The following is a 23,298-nucleotide window of genomic DNA, read 5'->3' as shown; positions in this document are numbered from 1 at the left end:
TTGAGATAAATTTATTGCATGAAATTATAGACTCTTAAAGTGAAATGGAAGTTCGTCTTATATGCGAGCATGCATGCTTAATCACTCAGTCATGTCCCACTCTACCCCAAAATCTCAAAACAATTCAAGTACAAAACATAAGAATCAATAAAGTTTTTTCTCCTTGTAAGGAAATCATCTTTTCTGCATCTTCTATCTTGGTCCTTAAAATCTACTCATCTAATTCAATATCTTTGAAATCATCCTGGACAGATTCACCTTCCAAAACCATCTAGATGCCAGTATCTGTTGATTTTATCTCTTTCATATATTAATTCACTAATTAATAGAATTTTTTTCTTTTCAATTCCACTATTTCTTATGCTCTTTTTTCTATTCAATTCTACTTATACTCTAGGCATATCTCATCTAAACTAGTATATTTATGTTTATATATCTTTCTGCCATAACCTCTGTCACTCTTTTCCCTCTCCTCTGCCACAAATCCAAAAGCAAACTCTTGCTGGTGAGAGACAGTCACTCCTAACCCAAAGAACTTCTTCATTTTGCTTCTGCCTGCATGAATAATAGGGCTTCCTGGTGGCTCAGCAGTCAAGAATCCGCCTGCCAACACAGGATATATGAGTTTGATGCCTGAGTGTAGAAGATCTCCTGAAGAAGGACATGGCAACCCATTCCAGTATTTTTGCCTGGAAAATCCCACGGACAGAGGAGTCTGGTGGACTACAGTCCATAGGTTCCCAAAAAGTTGGACACCATTGAGCATGCAACATGCATGAATAGTAACAACTAAAGTTACTTGTGATTGCTGGATTTTGTGTGTTGTGTCTTAACATCAATACTTTAAAGAGGGGAGGGAACAGCACACCCTACTGCATGTATATCACATTCTAACATACATCTATATAGTAATATAGAGTAACACCATGATCTTGATGTATGGAAAGATTTCTTAAAACATAGAAAGCTATAACCATTAAAAATTGATAAACTAAAATGAAAAATTCTCAGTCATCAAGAAATGCCATCAAAGAATGGGAAAAATAAATATTTGCAATGCATATATCCGAAAAAGAGACTCATATTCATTACAACTTCTGCAAGTTACTCAGATAAAATAAGCAGTGCAGTTAGAATGACAGGCAAAATATGGAATGAGCACATCACAAAAGAGGATATCCAAATACTAATGCAATATGAAAAGGTGTTCAGGATTGTTAGAAAACAGTCAAACACATATTTAAACTACAGAGAGATACTACGACACATTATCAGAATGTGACTAAACTAATATGAAAACTTACAAAGCTAATAACTCGTGATTATATAGCTTAATTAGTATATTATATATATATGCACACATACATATGTATATATTATATTCCATTCTTAGATACATCTCAAGAGGCATGCAATGCATGAATATTGGCACCAAAATACATATACTAGGATATTCATGGAGTATTATTCCTAATAGCTTCAAACTAGAATTAAGTGTCAATCAATAATAGAATATATAAGTAAATTGTGATATATTCATTCAACAAAATACCAAGCAACAATGAAAATTAACAGAAAATCTAGCATCATAGAACTACATGAATGAATATCACATAAAAAATACTGATTGAAAAGTATATGCACAAAAACTCATTTGTAATTTTATGTATAAAAGTACAAAATCAGTTCATACTAACTATGGTGTTACTAGTCAGGATAAAAATACATCTGGGGGAAGTGGAGATTACAAGGGAACACAAATCTTCTGGGGTGGTGATAATGTTCTGTTTGTTGGCCCGGATGCTGGCAGTGTAGGTGAATTCACTTTGTGGTAATTAAGCTCTAACATTTACACTATGTGTATTTTCCATGTTTCCTAACTTCAATACAAGGTCTAAGAATACATAACCTGACGCTAATTTGAAAAGACACATCTGACACAAAATTTCACTGAAAAGTGAAACATTAAAGGATGAACCAAGTTCTGGCACCCAGATGCAATGAAACTTTTAAAAAAAGTGGGGAGGAGAAGAATGCAGTGTGGAAATCCTGCTATCACATGGAAAAGAATAAAGAAATTCAAAACAAATGGAACTAACAAGAATTTAAGACAGAGAAAAATTACATTTCTGAATTTTTTCCACTTTCAAACCTACTCAGCAAATAAAATTCCTGTTTCAAATAACATGCTTTAACTAAAGCATATAAACATTAAATACAATGCAAGACATTGTGGAGGTTTAAATGAACCTATAAAGATGGGAAAAAATAATTATGACTTATGAAAGAATTAATTCTCAAATAATTCTTGCTCAAATTCTTCTTTCAGTTGAGTTCTTTCCAACTTTCAATGAAGATATATTTATAATGTTATACAAACTTTGTCAGAGTATAATGAACATAGAAATATAATAAATTTGTTCCGTGAAACTGCTGTATGTAAATCTGATATTAAAACATAAAAAAATAGTTCAAAACTAAAATAAAGTAATAACACATACCATATGCAACATTCCAAAATAAAACATTTAACATTTCAATAACATAATAATCTGCTAGCACCAACTTGATCTCATTCAAACAATGTAATGATTTATTATTAGGAAACATTTAATTTGTCATGCTCATAATTCACAAAAATACTCAATATGTGTTCAAAAGTAATTTTATAAAATTCAATGTCCATTTCTCATAAAACTCAGTAAACTACTAAGAAAAAACTAATTAATGGAAAAAAACCTCAAACTGAAATAAAAATCAAATCATTCAGTTTGCACTGAAATATGAGCTATTCCCATTATAGACTGATACCAGACAAGCATATCCACTCTCACTAAAAGTGGATATCCACTCTCACTGAAAGTGAAAGTGTTAGTTGCTCGGTTGTGTCCTGCTCTTTGTGACTCCATGGATTGTAACCTGCCAGGCTCCTCTCTACATGGAATTCTCCAGGCAAAAATACTGGAGTGGGTAGCCATTTCCTTTTTCAGGGAATCTTCCTACTTAATTAAGTAGAAGACAGAAAATTATAGAGATTGGAAACTAAATAAGATAGAAACAAGAAAAGCAAGAATATAAAAAGCTGGTTCTGTGAGATCAATGAAATAGAAAATATTTAACCAGATATAGCAGGCAAAAAAAATGACATTAATTACAAATATCAGGAATGAGAGAGCTGTCATTACTATGGACTCTGTGCTGTGCTATGCTTAGTTGAGTCCGACTCATTGTGACCCCATGGACTGTAGGCTGCCAGGCTCCTCAGTCCATGGGGATTCTCCAGGCAAGAATACTGGAGTGGGTTGCCATGCTCCCCTTCAGGGTATCTTCCCAACCAAGGGATCGAACCCAGGTCTCCTGCACTGCAGGTGGATTCTTTACCCTCTGAGCCACCAGGGAAGCCCATTATGGACTCTGCAGATATCTAAAAATATAAGAAGATATTTCTGTGAATAATATTACGCCAATATACTAGATAACTCAGAGGAAAGGGGCATATTTCTTGAAAGATGAAAATTGCCAAAGCTCACTCAGGAATAAATGGAAAACCTGAAGATCCCAATATCTACTAAATAAATTGAATTGGATCTTAAAACTTTCCCACAAAGAAAACACAAGATCCTGGTGGCTTCATTGGTGCATTCCACAAAACATTTAAGAAAAAGAATACCAATTCTGCAAACACTCTTCCAGAAAATTAAAAGGAAACAATTTTTTCCTAACTCATTCTGCAAGCTAGCTATTACCTGATACCAAATTCAAACAAAAACATTATTAGATTTTTAAAAATTACAGACCACTATTCTTCATATAGATGTAAGATTTTCAAACAAAATTTTACCAGGTCAAATCTAAAAATATGTCAAAAAGAGAATACACTTTTCAAAATCCATGAACTCAACCTTATCATGAAAAGATATTTGACAAGCCCAAATTGAGGAAAATTCTACAAAATATTTCACCAACAGTCTTCAAATGTGTCAAAGTCAAGAAAAACAAGGAAAGACAGAGAAATTATCACATACTGGAGAAATCTGAATATAATGATTAAAGGCAACTTGGTATCCTGACCTTGATCCTGGGTCAGCAAGAAGATGTTAAAGAAAAAACTGGAGAGTTCTATTATATTGCAACCTTTAGTTCAGTGAATAGTATTATACCAATGTTAATTTCTTTGTTTTGATAAATATGCCATGATTATGTAAGATGTTAACACTACCAAAACCTAGGTAAAGGGTTGAAATGCAAAGGAGCTAGAATACATAAAATAACTTTGAAAAAGAAGAAAGTCGGAAGGACATTAACTGATTTCAAGACATTAAAAAAGCAACAATAGTCAAAACTGTCTGGTATTGGCATAAAGGCAGACAAATGGATCAAGGGAAGAGAATAGAAAGTTCAGAAATAGACCCACACACATATAGATAGCTGATTTTTGAAAAACGTATAAAGTTAATCCAGTGGTGAATAACACTTTCAAGTGACATTGTGATAACTAGCTATATACAACTGCAAAAAATAAACTTTAGTTCTTACCTTACATTATACACAAAAATCAATTCATAAAGGGATCATAGATCTAACATAAAACCTAAAACTACAAAAGCTCCAGAAAAAAAAGTCACAGGAGAAAATCTTTGTGATTTTGGCATAGATTTTTAAATGTGTCACCAAAAGTAAAATTAATAAAAGAACAAGTGTATAAATCAAATTTCACCAAATTAAAAGCTTCTGCTATTTATAAGACACTGTTAAAATAAAAAGACAAATCATAAACTTGGGGAAATATTTGCATTTATTGTTATTAAGAGTTTATAGAGAGAGCTTAAGAAAGCAAACAATCCAATAAAAACTGAATAAAATATTTGGACAGCTTTCCAAAGATGATATGTGAATGAGAAATAAGCACATGAAAAGATATTCAACATTATTATTCATTAGGAAATGCAAACTGAAACTATAGGAGAGACAATTAAATACCTATTAAAACAGTTAATATTTTAAAAGATGGCCATACTAAGCTAACTTTACTAAGGAGATAGAGAAAATGGAACTCATACACTGCTGGCTAAAATATATAATAAATCAAGAAGTTTGGGAAAAGACTGACTTTTTTTTTTTTTTAAGCAAAATATCCATGTATCATATAATCCAACCAGTCTACCTCTAGGATTTACCCAAAAAGCAAGCATACTCCATGAAAAGACTTATAGAAATATGCTTACTGAAGCTTTAGTTTAATAGTCCAAACTGGAAATAACCTAATGGTCGTTAGCAGGTGAATGGATTAACAAACTGTGGTAAATCCTTTTATCAATATACTACCACCACCAATCTCGGCAAGTTTATATGCAGATGAGTGTTTAGGAACAAGATGTTCACAAACTGATAGACAAAAGAATTGATATAAAACAAAAATAGCTCCATGAGCCAACCTCTCAAATGTAAGACCCTCCAAAACAAAGAATACAATGAGACAAATTTATTCTCAGTAAACCATCACAAGAGAAATAAATTCTCTCTCCAGAAAACTCATATAATAAAAACATTGTATAGATGCCTTAAAAATTGGTGAAGATGTGTTTAGCATTAAAAATATATAGTATTCTTGCTGTGTGTATAGATTAATTTTCTAAAAATTTCTACTTGAGTTAATACTTAGAATATGTAATATCTAATCTTTATTTTTGTTTTTGGCCTGAAGTAACCTAGCATTGTTTTTTAATCTGTTCAATTGTTTGGTCTGTTTAAACCAAATTGACTCCTGCCTGCCAAACTCTCAAGGCCTGTGTTAAAATTTTGACAATCCAAGAGATTTGAATTTAGAGAATTTTGTGGAAGTCAAGTATTAATGCACCAAATTCTGAGTGAGGATCGATCAGTCAAAAAGGATAATCCTCTTCTGAGAAACAGTTGCATGTACAGAAGGCTCAGATGTACCGAAGACTTCAGAAGAAACCTCTGTAATCCGAGGCTTATCACTAGCCTGCCCTGAGTACATGACATTTCCACCTTGTTGAGCTCAGACATTCAGCTTTCATCTTCTCCCATATGTAAACCCACGAGAAAATCTCTCAGATTTATACTTCAAGGCTACCTTCTCTGAACTCTTTTTATCATTCATAGTCACCAATCTCCATATTTTTATTTTTGAAAGTGCCTCTTACCAAGAAAAGTTTCATGAACACTAAAAATCTGGCTATTTCAATGATTCTTAGAGCAACTCTCTCGCCAGGCAATTTTGTAGGATATATGCCACCTTCATTCCCTATGAAGAAAAGTAATCAAGAGGAGACTATGTTCTAGTACACAGAACATAGTGCACTAGAATTAATAAATAAATATATTTATTTATTAAAAATAAATATAATTAAGTATAATTGCTACTATTTCTGCAGTTTTCTATTCCATAAAAACTGTGACCAAATTCTGCCATTTTTAACCTTCAATCAAGTTGTCACTCAGACTTAGGGACCTGTTAGTGGAGTCTACCCATGAGCTCTACAGGAATACATCCAGAAGCCAAATATCACTGCCACACCTGCATGCAACACTATCTATCCTCTGTCTCCATCTCTCAGACAAGTTCAGGAACCACCGGTCTGGTGTGTCAGTGTGTGACTAAGTCAGCCTAGATTGGCTGCGTGAGATACATTAGATATGTTCAAGAGGCTACAGAATAATAAGCTCTGTAAAAATACATTAATTTTCATGCTTCTATATGTCTTTTTGTTGTTGTTATTATAATTTCAGAAAAATTTCCTCAGGAACAATGTTAAAACATCAACCTTACATATTTTAACAGAATAAAACTGTCCTATCTACCCTCTCCCCCCATGATAAGAGCATAGTGTGCAACAAATCTAAACCTGGTATGAAAACGGGAGAGACTGAAGAGTAGAGGCGCAGAGTGGGTTACTGGGCATGGCGTGAATCAAGACAATTTGCTAGAATTCATCCATTCCCACCCACAGTATTCAAACTGTCATCACATTCTAGAAAATATCTCTGTGCAGTCCATTCAGAAAAGCACCATGGGGACACACAAATGAATAGCTTTCCTGAAATGTTTAATGACATAGAAGAAAGAAGAGGGAATTTAATTCAATGAACTACTTTAAAGCCAGTGAAAGTGAAGTCATTCAGTCGCTACTGACTCGTGGCGACCCCATGGACTGTAGCCCACCAGGCTCCTCCATCCATGGGATTTTCTAGGCAAGAGTACTGGAGTGGCTTGCTATTGCCTTCTCCAAAGTATGATAAGTATAAAAGCATAAAGATTACTAAGGCTTTAGTAAAGGGACTTCCAAGGCGGCGCTAGTGGTAAAGAACCGGCCTTCTTCAGGAAACTCAAACAGGGGTTCTGTATCAACCTAGAAGAGTGGGATGGGGAGGGAGATTGGAGGGAGTTTCAAAAGGGAGGGGATATATGTTTACCTATGGCTGATTCACCTTGAGGTTTGACAGAAAACAGCAAAATTCTATAAAGCAATTATCCTTCAGTAAAAAAAATAAATTTAAAAAAAGAACCCTCCTTCTAATGCAGGAGACATAAGAGACTTGAGTTTGATCACTGGGTTGGGAAGATCCCTTGGAGGAGGGCTTGCAACCCACTCCAGTATTCTTGCCTAGGGAATCCCATGGACAGAGGAGCCTGGCGGGCTATAGTCCATGGGATCACACAGAGTTGGACACAACTAAAGCTTCTTAGCATGCATGCACACGTGGAGCCTAAAAGAAGAGGAAGTAATCAGGTGCAGATATAAAACAAAACTGACAACACACAGCAAAATGAAGAAAGTATTCTGGAAAATGAAGAATAAAGATAATGTTAGGAATTAAAGTGGTAAAGAAGGAAAGATTGCAGAGCTTAATATATAAGAACCTCTGAGTGACTTACATTTGGAAGGAAGAAGGAGAAGGCTGAGGAAGAGAAGAGGAGGAGATGAAAACAGGAATGAAAAGAAAAGCAAATGTGAAAGGAAACTTATTTATAAGTCCAAAAAATAATATTGAGTGGCACTGAATAGAATTAAATTATAAAAGGATTTCAAGTTTTGACTGAGAACAAATTCTTGAGTTCACTGAAGACTTGTTTGAGAACCCAGCCAAGTAATGTGCGTGAAAAGGAACCATTACCATCAGCCTGACTTTAAGGAACTTGACTGTGAAGAGTTAAGCACAGTTGAAAAAGGTCATCTTTACAGGAAGTCTGGTTGGTGTTAAAATAGAGAAAAAGCTCAACTATGCTGGTATATAGAAGAAAAAGAATCACAGAGGTAAAGTCATGACATGTCACATAGTCCAGAGACAGGAGGATTATTTGGATAATGGAAAACTTTCAACGTCCGTCACGGGAAGGACTGATACTGAAGCTGAAGCTGCAATACTTTGCCCACATGGTTCAAAGAGCTGACTCATTGGAAGAGACTCTGAGGCTGGGAAAGAATGAAGGCAGGAGGAGAAAGGGGTGACAGAGGATGAGATGGTTGGATGGTAACACCAACTCAATGGACATGAGTTGGAGCAAACTCCGGGAGATAGTGAAGGACAAGGAAGCCTGGTGTGCTGCAATCCATGGGGTTGCAGAGTCGGACACCACTTAGTGACTAAACTACATAGAACAAATTCAGGAATTTTAAAAAAAAGACACTCTCCAAATAAAAATGAAAAGTTTTCCTTTTTTCTGATCTATCACATATACTAAAAAGGATGAAGGAAGGCAGAGTGTAAGTCCAAAATAAAATTCTCTTTGTGGGGTAATTTTGGGAAATATATAATGTGTCAATGTCTGAATACCACCCACCAGTCAAAGGAGAAGAGAGGGCACTGTACTAGAAATATGCATAAGCAAAATTACATATACATTTCTCAAAATCATAAACAAAATCATTTATAGTCATACATCCAGCTCAATTCCCCCTGACTTACAAAGTGTTGTTGTTGTTCAGTTGCCCAGTCGTGTTCTATTCTTTAAGACCCCATGGACTCCAGGCCTCCCTGTCCCTCACCATCTCCCAGAGTTTGTCCAGGTGCATGTTCATTACATTCATGATGTCGTCCAGCCATCTAATCCCATGATGCTCTCTTCTTCTTCGGCCCTCAATCTTTCCCAGTATCAAGGACTTTTCCAATGAGTCATCTGTGCTCATCAGATGACCAAAATACTGGAGCTTCAGTTTCAGCATCAATCCTTCCAGAGAATATTCAGGGTTGATCTCCCTTAAAATTGACTGACTTGACTCCTTGCTGTCCAAGGCACTTTCAGGAGTCTTCTCCAGCACCACAGTTCAAAGGTATCAATTCTTTGGCGTTCTGCCTTCTTTACAGTACAGCTCTCACAACCATAAGTGACCACTGGGAAGAGCAGAGCCTTGACTATATAGACCTTTGTCAGCAGAATAATGTCCCCGCTTTTCAACACACTGTCTAGGTTTGTCATTGCTTTCCTGCCAAGAAGCAATCGTCTTCTGATTTCATGGCTTAAGTTGCCATCTGCAGTGATTTTAGAGTCCAAGAAGAGGAAATCTGTCACTACTTTCACTTTTTCCTCTTTTATTTGCGATGAAGTAATGGGGACAGATGCCATGACCTTAGGTTTTTTAAAATTTAGTCCTAAGCTGGCTCTTTCACTCCCCTTCTTCACCCTCATCATGAGGCTCTTTAGTTTCTCGTTTTCTGCCATTAGAGTGGTATCACCTGCATATCTGAGGTTGTTGATGTTTTTCCCACCTGTCTTGATTCCAGCTTGGCATTTCTCATGATGTGCTCAGCATATAGGTTAAACAAACCAGGTGACAGCAGACAGCCCTGTACTATTCTTTTATCAATCTTGAGCCAATCAGTTGTTCTATACAGGGTTATATCTTGACCTGCATACAGATTTCTCAGAAGACAGGTAAGATGGTCTGGTATTCCCATTTCTCTAAGAACTTTTCACAGTTTGTCATTATCCACACAAAGGCTTTAGTGTGGTGGATGAAACAGAGTTAGATGTTTTTCTGAATTTCCCTTGCTTTCTCTATAATCCAGCAAATGTTGACAATTTGATCTCTAGCTCCTCTTCCTTTTCTAAATCCAGCTTGGATATCTGGAAGTTCTTAGTTCGCATAATGCTGAAGCCTAACATGCAAGATTTTAAGCATGATTTTTAGCATGAGCAATGAGTGCGATTGTCTCATGGTACTACGCTTCTTGGGAATTGGGATGAGGACTGACCTTTTCCAGTTCTGTGGCCACTGCTGGGTCTTCCAGATTTGCTGACACAGTGAATGAAAAACCATGATGGCATCCTCCTTTAGGGCTCTGAATAGTTCTGCTGGAATTTCATTGCATCCACTAGCTTTATTAACACCAGTACTTCTTAAGGCCCACTTCGAACTCCAGAATGTCTGGCTCTGGGTGACTAACCACACCTTGAAGTAATTGGGTTCATTAAGGTCTATTTTTTATACAGTTCTTCTTTGTGTTCTTTCCATTTCTTCTGATCTCTTTGGCATCTACTGGGTCTCTACCATTTATATCCTTTATTGTGCCCACCTTTGGATGGAATGCTCCCTTGATGTTTCTGATTTGCCTGAAGAGATCTCTAGTCTTTCCCCGTTTGTTGTTTTCTTCTACTATTAAGCACTGTTCATTAAGAAGGCCTTCTTGTCTCTCCTAGCTATTCTTGGAACTCTGTGTTTAATTGGATGTATCTTTCCCTCTCCCTTGCTTTCTGCCTCTCTTCATTCTTCTGCTGTTTGTAAAGCTTCCTCAAATAATCACTGTCTTGCTTTTCTTTTTCTTTGGGATGGTTTTGTTCGCCACCTCCTGTACAATTGTATAGTAGACCTACAAAGTAGTGAGTATCAGTTTATACATCAGAAACTATTTCACGTCATTCAGTTTGCCAGGCAAATCCCAAGCCTGCTGAAAGCTTCCAAGTTTATGTATAAGATTGCAGGTTCCCTGTGCATAGAAGAATACCTCATATTCACAAAAGCTGGAGTTCAATGTGTCTTTGTATGAAGGGAGTCTGTAGATGAGAGAACCTTAGTATTGTTATACAAAAACAGTAAATCCAAAGAGCATCACTTTTCAGTTCCATCCTGCAATTCTGTACATATCAAAACCTAATGTCCTAAACAGAAGGGATCCTCCATATACTTGGAAAGAAACTAGGAGATTTAAATCTTTCAGTTTGTTTCTTAATTGGACAGCACAAAGTCAACTAGGATCTAGGGACTGTCTTCAGTAAGCAATAATTGGCTTAGATATAAATAAAGATGTAAAGATATAGATATAGACAACCCCAGGTGGCTCAGTGGTAAAGAAACCTCCTGCCCAGCTGGAGATGCGGGTTTGATCCCTGGGTCAGGAAGATTCTCTAGAGAAATAGAAACCCACTCCAGTATTCTTGCCTGGGAAACCCCATGGTCAGAGGAGCCTGGCAGGGGTTGCAAAAGAGTTGGACACAAATGAGTGACTAAAAAATCTATTGCAAGGGGCGTCTCAAGTGGTCCTAGTGGTAAAGAACCTGTCTGCCAATGCAGGAGACATAAGAGATGTGGGTTTGATCCTTGGACTGGGAAGATCCCCTGGAGGAGGGCATGGCAACCCATTCCAGCATTCTTTCCTGGAGAATCCCATGGACAGAGGAGCCTGGTGGGTTACAGTCCATAGGGTTGCAAAGAGTCGACATGCTCACACAATCTGTTGCAAGAGTATCTTCAAACAAAACCTCTTTGTTCCGTTTGGTGTAGGAATCCAGGGTTTCTTGAGGTATATGTATTACCCAGGATCTCAAGATCACAAATGTGAAAGAATGTCCAAATTCTGGGATGCTTAAGACAACAGTTATATCCTATCCAACTCATATCCTTCCTAATAAATCCCAACAATCTTCCAATCCCCTTCACCATGCATTTTCCACTGGTGATGGTTTAGTTGCTAACTAGTGTCTGACTCTTGAGGCCCCCGTGGACTGTTTCCTGCCAGGCTCCTTTGTCCATGGGACTCTCCAGGCAAGAATACTGGAGTGGGTTGCCATTTCCTTCTCCAGGGGATCTTCCTAACCCAGGAATTGAACCTGGGTCTCTTGCATTGCAGGCAGATTCTTCACCGACTGAGCTAAGAGGAAAGCACAGAGACTACATCTTCCAGAGACACTAGAAAATACTGAAAATGCAGAAAATGTGTAAATTGACCAGATGATATTTCAGTTTCAGAGATTACTTTAAACATAATTCTTCTTCTGTACATTTGAAATTAAATTTAATTTTAGAAAGCAGCTGGATTATGCACTATTGGGGATCATCTACTTAGTCTGGTCAGTTAATCTATGAAAAAAAGAGCAAAAAATATAGAATGGAGAAAAGACAGTCTCTCCAGTAAATGGTGCTAGGAAAACAGACAGCTACATGTTAAAGAATGAAATTAGAATATTCTGTAACACCATATAAAAAACCCAATATGAATTAAAAACCTAAATGTAAGATTGAATACTAAAAACTCTTAGAGGAAAACACAGATGAAACAGTCTTTGACGTAACTCACGACAGTATTTCTTGATCCATCTCCTAGAGTAATGGAAATAAAAATGTAAAATGAATAAATGGGACCTTATTAAATTTATTAAGATTTTGCACAGCAAAGTAAACTGTAAGCTAAAGGAAAAGACAACCCTCAGAATGGAAGAAAATATTTGTAAATGATGCTACTGACAAGGGCTTAATTTCCAAAACACAAAAACAAGTCATACAGTTTAATATTAAAAAAAATCACAAAACCCAATCAAAAAATAGGCAGAAGACCTAAATAGACATTTCAAAGAAGACATACAAATGGCCAACAAGCACATGAAAAGATGCTCAATACTTTTAATTACTAAAGAAGTGCCAATCAAAACTACAATGAGATATCACCTCATACCTGTCAGAATGGCCATCATTAAAAAGACTACAGTTAACAGATGTTGGAGATGGCATGGAGAAAACAGAACTCTCCTATACTTTTGGTGGGAATGTAAGTTGGTGCAGCCACTATGGGAAATAGTACAGAGGTTCCTTAAAAACTAAAATAGAGGAACCATATGATCCTGCAATCCCACTCCTGGGCACATATCTGGAGAAAACTGTACTTTGAAAAGATAGGTGCACTCCAATGTCCATAGCAACACTATTTACAATAACCAAGACATGTCAGCAACCTAAGTGTCCATCGTCAGATGAATGGATAAAGGAGATGCAGTATATTTACACAGTTCAGTTCAGTTGCTCAGTCGTGTCCGACTCTTTGTGATGCCATGAATAGCAGCACACCAGGCCTCCCTGTCCATCACCACCTCCTGGAGTTTACCCAAACTCATGTCCATTGAGTCAGTGATGCCATCCAACCATCTCATCCTCTGATGTCCCCTTCTCCTCCTGCCTTCAATCTTTCCCAACATCAGGGTCTTTTCAAATGAGTCAGCTCTTTCCATCAGGTGGCCAAAATATTGGAGTTTCAACTTCAACATCAGTCCCTCCATGAACACCCAGGACTGATTTCCTCCGGGATGGACTGGTTGGATCTCCTTGCAGTCCAAGGGACTCTCAACAGTCTTCTCCAACACCACAGTTCAAAAGCATCAATTCTTCGGCACTCAGTCCTCCTTATAGTCCAACTCTCACATCCATATGTGACTACTGGAAAACCATAGCCTTGACTAGATGGACCTTTGTTGACAAAGTAATGTCTCTGCTTTTCAATATGCTATCTAGGTTGGTCATAACTTTCCTTCCAAGGAGTAAGCATCTTTTAATTTCATGGCTGCAATCACCATCTGCAGTGATTTTGAAGTCCCCCAAAATAAAGTCAGCCACTGTTTCCACTGTTTCCCCATCTATTAGTCATGAAGTGATGGGACTGGATGCCATGATCTTAGCTTTCTGAATGTTGAACTTCACACTAGCTTTTTCACTCTCCTTTTTCATCAAGAGGCTCTTTAGTTCATTTTCTGCCATAAGGATGGTGTCATCGGCATACCTGAGGTTATTGATATATACATAATGGATTATTTATTACTTTTCCATAAAAATGAATAAAATAATTTCATTTGCAGCAACATGAATGGACTTAGTGATTACCATATTTAAGTGAAATAAGTCAGACAAAGATAATAAGTCAGACAAGATATGACATCACTTATGTGTCAAATCCAAAAAAAAAATGATATAAATGAATTATTTACAAAACAGAAACAGACTCACAGACATAGAAAACAAATTTATGGTTACCAAAGAGAATTGTGGGGCTTGAGGATAGAGGGGAGATTAATTAGGAGTTTGGAGTCTGTGTACTCAAAAATCAACCATGTAATTCAACATTAAGATCACATCACTATTGGCTTATCAGTTTTATTTTGGAGGCAAACATTAGTTTGAGTTGAGATAGGAGCTACTTCTTCAAAGTCAATAAATTTATTTATGTATTAATTGCCCAATAACATAATATTTCTAGTGACTGAATGAAACACAGTTGCAATATGTTTTATATATATATATGCATATACTATATTATATGGCTAAAATTTGCATAAACATTTCTCCCTTTTTAATGAAGTCACAGTTTAAAAGTATATGGAACAACCTAAACATCTTGACTTTACAAAAATTGAAGCTATCAATGATAATGAAACAGTGGATCAAGTTTTCATAGATCAAACATTTGTGCAAGCAACTTTCTTCCTGGAAATGGTCACTAGGTTTAAAACAGCAATGACAATAATGTAAGGGAAATGTGATATACAGGTCTCTAGAAAGCAGCTGTGCAAACAAAGGGAAGAACTTTATGGAAAACCATGACACATTAAGAGACCCGTTGATTACATTTCATGTCTAATTCAAGAAATTTTGCTTAAAGAAAATCAAGAACATAACCTCAAATGGATAATTTAGTAGGTTACACACTGCCTTCATATTGCTTGATTCATGTTTTTCACTTGACAGAACACCCTTTGCAGTCTGTATCTAAAATGATTAGATTTCAGTAATGCAGATTTTGTACCAAATGCATTATACTAGTTGACACATACACATAACATTCCTGTATCTTTGTGTATTTGAAAAATAGGATAATGTTTACCATTTTAAGAATGAAATAGGATATTTTAAAATATAGTACTTGGCAAGTAGCTAGCAATATTAATCTTCTTTTCCAAATCCAAGAGAATAGTTTTCTCATCATGACAACATACTGAAATATTGCCATGATGACAGGTAACATTTTAGTATTCTGTAACTTACCACATTTGAGTAATGCCTAACCTTTTGCTTATCGGAAAATGAGCTTATAGAACTTCTTGAAATAAACTACTATTAATGCCTTTAGCATTATTTTTTTTTACTAGTTTAGATTATTTCTTAAAAGGTCTTCTATAAAAGATAAATTTAAATCTTCTATGCCCTTGATTTTATAATTAAAAGATATTTATCTGAGTTCTATTATTTTTTCTGATATCCCTTCAAATAATCTTCAGAAAAACAAATTATAAACAAAGATAAATCAATTTTTGATTATCTTATTTAATTAATATTGTCATTTTAAATGTATAAATTTAAAAATCCTTCTATAAGAGACAATTCTTCAATATTTCCCTTGAAGACATTATCTGATACTACAAAAGGAATTTTGCTATCCATTTTTACTAAAACATTACATTGAAAGTACAAACAAAAGTGAAAAATCTATTTAAAGCTTTGTATCACAAATATCTCAAATCAGGATGATTCCATTAACCCTTAACTATTTCCTAATCCTCTACTTTTCAAATATTTCTACTCACAGAAAAAGGGGGAATGGCAAATGAAGTAATATTGAAATAATAATAACTAATAATAATAATAACTGAAAGCATTTACATTCTTCGTCTTTCCTTTTTACAGTAACTTTTTAAAGCTCTACAATCTTTTCAGTAGATATTAATAATAACTGCATTTTTTCAAGAACAATGATCCTGCCCTGTGGGACACACACACTGGGTTTGCCTTCATGATTTTTCTCTTCAAAGGTGGATAAGAAATATCCTTTTCAGTCTTTCCCTTGGATATAGAAGGCCATTTCTGTTTCTCTTTCTTTAAAGGATAAATAACCTTCTGAATCATCATCTCCTCTCGGCTGACTGCTGCCAGCATCTGTTTTCAGTCATCCGCTACATACCTTCCAAGACTTTTCTCTTCATCTTTCTGACCTTCTCTCTCTGACCCAAATCTCTGCACCTCTTTTCTCAATTTGCACTCATTTTTCCTACCTCCTACACCCTTCTTATAGTTTATATCAAGCTCATTGTTTTTATATGTTCCTCACTTATAATACTATCAAAAATTGCTATGTCAACAATTTTAAGTATTTGAGGTAGAATCCAGATGTTTGTATTGAACAGCAGTGCCAAACACCAGACACTAAAGTATAGAAAGGGGAGGGGGAAACAGACACTTAATATAAACAATATGTTTACAAATCTTTATGTACTGGGTGAAATATTTTTTAACTCATATAGCTAGACAGAATACTGAACCTGTGTATGAAATAAAAAGCATTAAAATTATTAAGTTTGAAAAATGTTTCTATATTGTTTCCACAACTTCAGCTGGATTTACCTGAGTGTAGAATTGTATTTTAGTTTTATTATTAAAAAGCAGACTTAATATTACTTCTATTTTTTAAACCAACAGAAGGATTGGTTATGAAAGCAATTAAACTAGAACATAGCTTATTTATATTGTGAAAAAAATCTCAATTTTCTAATTAATTAATACATGATCATTGATTGCACACAGGTTTCTTTATACTAAGAAACATAACAGGACTTGAAAAGAACTCATTATGATCAGGAAGAAAATTATGCATCAGGAATAAAAATTTTTTATACTTTTCATGTGGTATGTTAAAAAAAATCTAGGTTAGATAAACCACTATTACAGCCTCAACTTTTCTGTTTTCTAGCTCTATGATCTTAGGCTAATTATTTAAATTCTGTACAGTTTCTTCATATGTAAAATAAAGACAACAGTAGTGCATATCTCATATCTTTTCTATGAAGAATAAATGTAAAATGCAATTAAAAGTACTTGGCATAATGTCTAATTAAAGCATATATAATCAATAAAATATCATTATTATAAAATAATTACCACTGCCCCATTATATAGTTGAAACTCAAATTATGTAAATACCTCTCTCAGAACACTTTACAGTTGGTTTGTGTTTGGATGTGTTTGTCTATGGGAATCTCTGATGGCTTCCTTTAATTATTTAAGTGTATAAGGAATGGTATATTGAGATATATGTGTGAATACTCAATAAGTATTTCAGAGATCAAACAAAAATTAACAGGACCTAATTAAAGGGTATGTGTGTGCATGTATGTATCCTATATGTAAGAATGTGTGTGTGCATGTGTGTGCATGCTCAGTCATGTCTGACCCTTTGCAAATCTGTGGACTATAGCCCACCAGGCTCCTCTGTCCATATGATTTCCCAGACAATAATACTGGAGTGGGTTGCCATATCCTTCTCTGGAGGATCTTCCCAACCGAGTAATCAAACCTGCCTCTCCTGCATCTCCTGCATTGGCAGGTGGACTTTTTTTTTTTTTTTACCACTGAGCCACCAGGGAACCCCAAACATCAACAACATATCTTAATCTAGCATGGTATGTGTACGTAAGATATGTGGATCTTTGCCTTCCAAATGTGTTGTTGACTACTGCATAGCTATTTCATTTTTAGATTTTCCCAAAAACTGATAATTATTAAAATCTCACAAATTACTATACATTTTTTAACTTGCCTTACTTAGCCTTGTTTCTGTTTTAAGCAAGATGGGTTTTTTAAACTGATATTTCTACTACATTGTATTAAGATGATAACAAAGTGCTAAACTTTGGGTGCAGAAAACTCCTGTAAAAAACAGAGCCACGCACTGATATTTCATTCTAATTGTTGTACTTGAAGCATGGATTTGGATAGAAATAAAGTCCAGGTGTAGAGAATTGGTTCACAATGAATGAAAAAGGAAGAACTTACATTCAAATCAGAACTATTTATCTAAATGTAGCAAGATAATTTCACCATAAGTTTAAGGCAGTTCTATTTAACTAAAGAGAAAAATGGTGTTCTCCATCTAAAAGATTATATTCCAATACACTTAGATTTTTTAAATGTAGAGGAATGTTCAGCAAAATATCAGGATATTGAAATTGAAGAATCTGACTGAAAAAAAAAAACTCTACCCTTTATATCCAGGCATATATAATCAATTATGAAAATGCACTTTTCTATTGCTTTTTTTTTCTTCATACAACAGCTGAAGGAAGAAATAGCCTCAAAATCAGTTAATATAGGAAACCAAGAAACATTCCATTTAATCCTTGTGTTTCTTTATTTTTCTTCCCACAGTAATAAAATATCCCTTTCTGCAGAAGCTAAATTATTTGAATAGAAATGTGAAATAGGCAAGTTTCAGACATCCTTATATCTTCCAAACCCAGATCATGAATAACAACAAACTTTAATCATTTTCTTGGCAAGAGACATAAAACTAAGCTGGTGTATATATCTTTAAAAAAAAACAAAACAGGTTTACACTTTTCTGATGTCGTGTGATTAGCTAATAGAAGTTCCTTTTGCTATATAATGCACTGTTCTTTCCCTGAAGGACTCATAAACTTCTCTAGGCAACACCTAGTTAAATCAGGCATTTATTAAATTTCACTATGCTTTTAATTCACCTTTGAACTCTTGGAACAGATTATTAAATGAGGCAGCCAGAGTTCCCTTTTGCACCTGCAAATAACAATTGACTCTACAATTAAAGAACATTTTGTCTCTTTTGAAATTCAAATAATGGCATTAAAACAGAGTGTAATATTTTTATCTGCATCTGGTCAGGCTATTTCCTGGCATTTGGGATGAGGTAACAGGATGACTGCATAAAAATGCTGCATAAAAATGCTGAGATAATCTCTAGGTGACTTCGGAAATGCAGACAACTTCTGGACATTAAGAGTATACAGTATCAAAACAGACCACACATCTCTAAAGCCACTTTAAGGGGCAGGACATGGGGGGAGGGAGAAAAGAAAATGATATACTTTTTTGTTTCTACATGGAAACAAGAAAATTTCAAACTAAATCAACATTAATATTTAATTTGGATGAAAAATATTAAGGAAAATAGATTTCTAGCAATCTTAGAGATCATTATCCAAAAAGACTTAAAACATTTAACGCAATGGACTATGAAAATAGCTGATTGCCGAAGAATTGATGCTTTTGAACTGTGGTGTTAGAGAAGACTCTTGAGAGTCCCTTGGACTGCAAGGAGATCCAACCAGTTCATTCTAAAGGAGATCAGCCCTGGGATTTCTTTGGAAGGAATGATGCTAAAGCTGAAACTCCAGTACTTTGGCCACCTCATGCAAAGAGTTGACTCATTGGAAAAGACTCTGATGCTGGGAGGGATTGGGGGCAGGAGGAGAAGGGGACGACAGAGGATGAGATGGCTGGATGGCATCACTGACTCGATGGGCGTGAGTCTGGGTGAACTCCGGGAGTTGGCGATGGACAGGGAGGCCTGGTGTGCTGCGATTCATGGGGTCGCAGAGTCGGACACGACTGAGCAACTGAACTGAACTGAACTGAACTGACCCTTCCCCAAACAGTCATTATACCCTTTTCTCATACCCACTTTCATAAGTATATTCTCTGGAGTAGTTTTCATTTCTTACCTACCAAAGCTCATGTAGACATTTCCAAAGCCTCTCCCACACAACTGTTCTTTGAAACCTGAAGACTATATTCAATATCTGTATTACTTTCATTATCTGTATTCATCTCTAACAGGGTATTGTGTGTTACTAACTACTCAATTTTTACTACTATTGAACTCTTTCCCAGTTAATCTAAAAAGGATATTAAAATCCTTAACTCCAACTAAGACTTTTCTAAATTTCATCATTTTTTGAAAGAGTTCTTTGCCACTATCATTTCCTACATTTACATATTCCTGAATTCAAAATTCAAAATATGAAATAGTAAAGTATTCACAAAGAACTAAAATGAATCTGCAATACCCTTGTAATTTCATAAACTTTAGAGTTGCAAGAAATCTCAAATATTTAGCTTAATCTTACCATCTATGGATGAGGAAACTAAGTCCCACAGAGATTAAAAAACTTGTCTATGATCATCCATCTCATGACTAGCAGCAAGCCTCTGCCAAAATGTGTGCTTGACTGCACATATGCCCCTTCACCAAAATCACATGTATCCTGACTCACCTCACCCTAGGCTCTTCAAAGCAGTTCCTCAGAGCTATCTGAGTTGCTTAATGGAATCAGCATTTCCCAAGACTGTCGTGGTGGAATTATTTCCTATTATCTCTCAAAACTGTCCCAGTTTAAAAAGTAAATCATAAGGTCTAAAGAAGCTGTTGTATATGTACATATATATAATAGAATATTATTTAGCCACGAAAAGGAATGCATTTGAGTCAGTTCTAATGAGGAGGATGAACCTAGAACCTATTATACAGAATGAAACAAGTCAGAAAGAGAAAAACAAATATATATTAACGCATATATATGGAATCTAGACAGATGGGTATAGATGAACCTATATGCAGGGCAGCAGCAGAGATACAGACATAGAGAACAGACTTATGAACAAGAGGAGTGGAGGAGGAGAGAGTGAAATGAAGGGAGAGAGTAACATGGAAACATATATACCACCATATGTAAAATAGACAGCCAATGGGGAATTGGCTGTATGACTCAGGGAACTCAAACCAGGGCTCTGTGACAACCTGGGGGGGCAGTGGGGGGGAGGTGGTGTGGGAGGTGGGAGGGAGGTTCAAGAGGAAGAGCACATATGTATACCAATGGCTGATTCATGTCAATGTATGGCAGAAACCAACACAATATTGTAAATCAATTAAGAATACTTTTTTTAAAAAAATCAATTAAGAATACATTTAAAACAAAAACAAAAAAATAAATCATAAGATCACCCTAGTTAATAAACTACTCAGGTCTAAACTGGAGGCTGGGTATCCCTCTCAAAACAAAATTTTTAAAGCACTGAATCCTAGTCTCTATGTATATTGATAGTGCAAACCTTTCCCTGATTTTTAAAAGCAACTAAACTAAAATCAAAGCAACCTTATATAAGACTATCTCTTATCAAGTTATTTTTTTCCTTCTATTAGACTCAGCATTTCTTTATACAGACCTCAACATAAATTCTATAAAAAAAGAAAGCAGCATAGAAACTGCCAAAGAAAATTTGCCACTTGCCATCTACTTCTACAAAGATTAAATCATGGGCTCCTGTTGATGCTGACCTACAGCACAGACTGAAAGGAGTTCACAGTGGAGATCAAGAATGAGGCACTGTGTGTTCTGGGAAAACCTGGAAGAACATGCCTTCACATAAATTCTTGCATCTTCTTATATCTAGAAAAACGCTAAAATCATTAGTGGAGACAACTGCTCCTCATGACTAGCAGCAACCTTCTCAGGAAAAGCAAGTCTCTGCCAAACTGCATCTTTGACTGTGCGTATCCTCCTGCACCAAAATCACATGTATCCTGACCATGCCCCCCGCCCCCAGCTTTTCAGAGCATTTCCTCAGACCTATCTGAAATGCTATTTCCCAAACTATGTTCCACATTTTGCCCCAAATAAAACTTAACTCATAACTCTCACACTGTGCAATTTTTTTTCAGTCAACAAAATATGCAGCACATTGTATATTCAACATATCAATAAGACATCACATTATTCAAACAACTCATATGCAGTAAAGCTGGTATCAAAAAGGCAGTAAATGGCAAAGAGGTGTGGGACATGTGAGTTATAGAAGTTGGAGGAGGTCAAAAGATAGAAGGCAGAAAGACATTAGAAGAGATTTCATGAGAAATATGCCATCTTGGGGAATCAACAGAGTAGTAAATGGCAAAGAGGTGTGGGAAATATGAGTTATAGAAGTTGGAGGAGGTCAAAAGATAGAAGGACATTATATTAGAAGAGATTCCATGAGAAAGATGCCACTTGGGGAAAGATCTTGCAGTTCAGTTCAGTCGCTCAGTCATGTCCGACTCTTTGCGACCCCATGAATCACAGCACTCCAGGCCTCCCTGTCCATCGCCAACTCCCGGAGTTCACCCAGACTCACGCCCATCGAGTCAGTGATGCCATCCAGCCATCTCATCCTCTGTCGTCCCCTTCTCCTCCTGCCACCAATCCCTCCCAGCATCAGAGTCTTTTCCAATGAGTCAACTCTTTGCATGAGGTAGCCAAAGTACTGGAGTTTCAGCTTTAGCATCATTCCTTCCAAAGAAATCCCAGGGCTGATCTCCTTCAGAATGGACTGGCTGGATCTCCTTGCAGTCCAAGGGACTCTCAAGAGTCTTCTCCAACACCACAGTTCAAAAGCATCAGTTCTTCGGCACTCAGTCTTCTTCACAGTCCAACTCTCACATCCATACATGACCACAGGAAAAACCATTGCCTTGACTAGACGAACCTTTGTTAGCAAAGTAATGTCTCTGCTTTTGAAAGATCTTTAACGAGACCCAATTTCAAAAGCCAGAATGCTGGAGAGTGAAGCAGAAAAGAGAGAAAATTATGACCATATTCAGGGAATTTGAAGTACCTGAAGCAGGTTGAAGAAGAGATGATACTGTGGGAGTGGTGAGACAGGAATCTGGAGCAACAGTGTGTGTGTGTGCGCGCGCGTGCGCACGCACGCTTCGCTGCTGAGTTGTGTCCAACTCTTGGTGATCCCAAGAACTATAGCCCACCAGGCTCCTCTGTCTGTGGGATTTTCCCAGCAAAATACTGGGGTGGGTTGCCATTTCCTACTCCAGGGGATCTTCCTTACCCAGGGATCTAACCCAAGTCTCCAATGTCTCCTGCACTGGCAGCCAGATTCTTTACCTCTGAGCCACCTAGGGAGCCCAACACAATAGAGAGAGGAATGTGAATGTACAGATGATCAGTTTATGTTACCCATTAGCCAGTGGGAAGCTAGTAAAATTTCCAAAGAAGTTGACAGCAAACACACTTTTGGGATAATCTGATAGCAGTTTGTAGATTTTTCAGTAGAACTCATTTTAGAACATTGTTGCAAACATCTAGCTGTGAAGTAGAGAAAAATACTAGGTCAGAATTAATAAGAACATGGATTAGGAAATTAGTCACATCTGGGTTTGAGTTCCTACTATTTACTTTGTGTTTTGAAAAATTTTCTAAGCCTTTATAATTTTTTTTTCCAG

The 23,298-nt window shown here is 36.2% G+C and overlaps 1 protein-coding gene across 2 annotated transcripts in view; it reads right to left on the bottom strand.

Annotated features, from left to right (window-relative positions):
* CSNKA2IP (casein kinase 2 subunit alpha' interacting protein) overlaps positions 1–23,298 on the bottom strand; it is a 140,192-nt gene that overhangs the window by 5,584 nt on the left and 111,310 nt on the right. The gene's annotated exons all lie outside the window — the stretch shown is intronic.

This window comes from Bos javanicus, chromosome 1 (genome assembly GCF_032452875.1).
Source record: "Bos javanicus breed banteng chromosome 1, ARS-OSU_banteng_1.0, whole genome shotgun sequence".
Classification (NCBI taxonomy): domain Eukaryota; kingdom Metazoa; phylum Chordata; class Mammalia; order Artiodactyla; family Bovidae; genus Bos; species Bos javanicus.
This window is presented reverse-complemented; position numbering and strand designations above follow the sequence as displayed.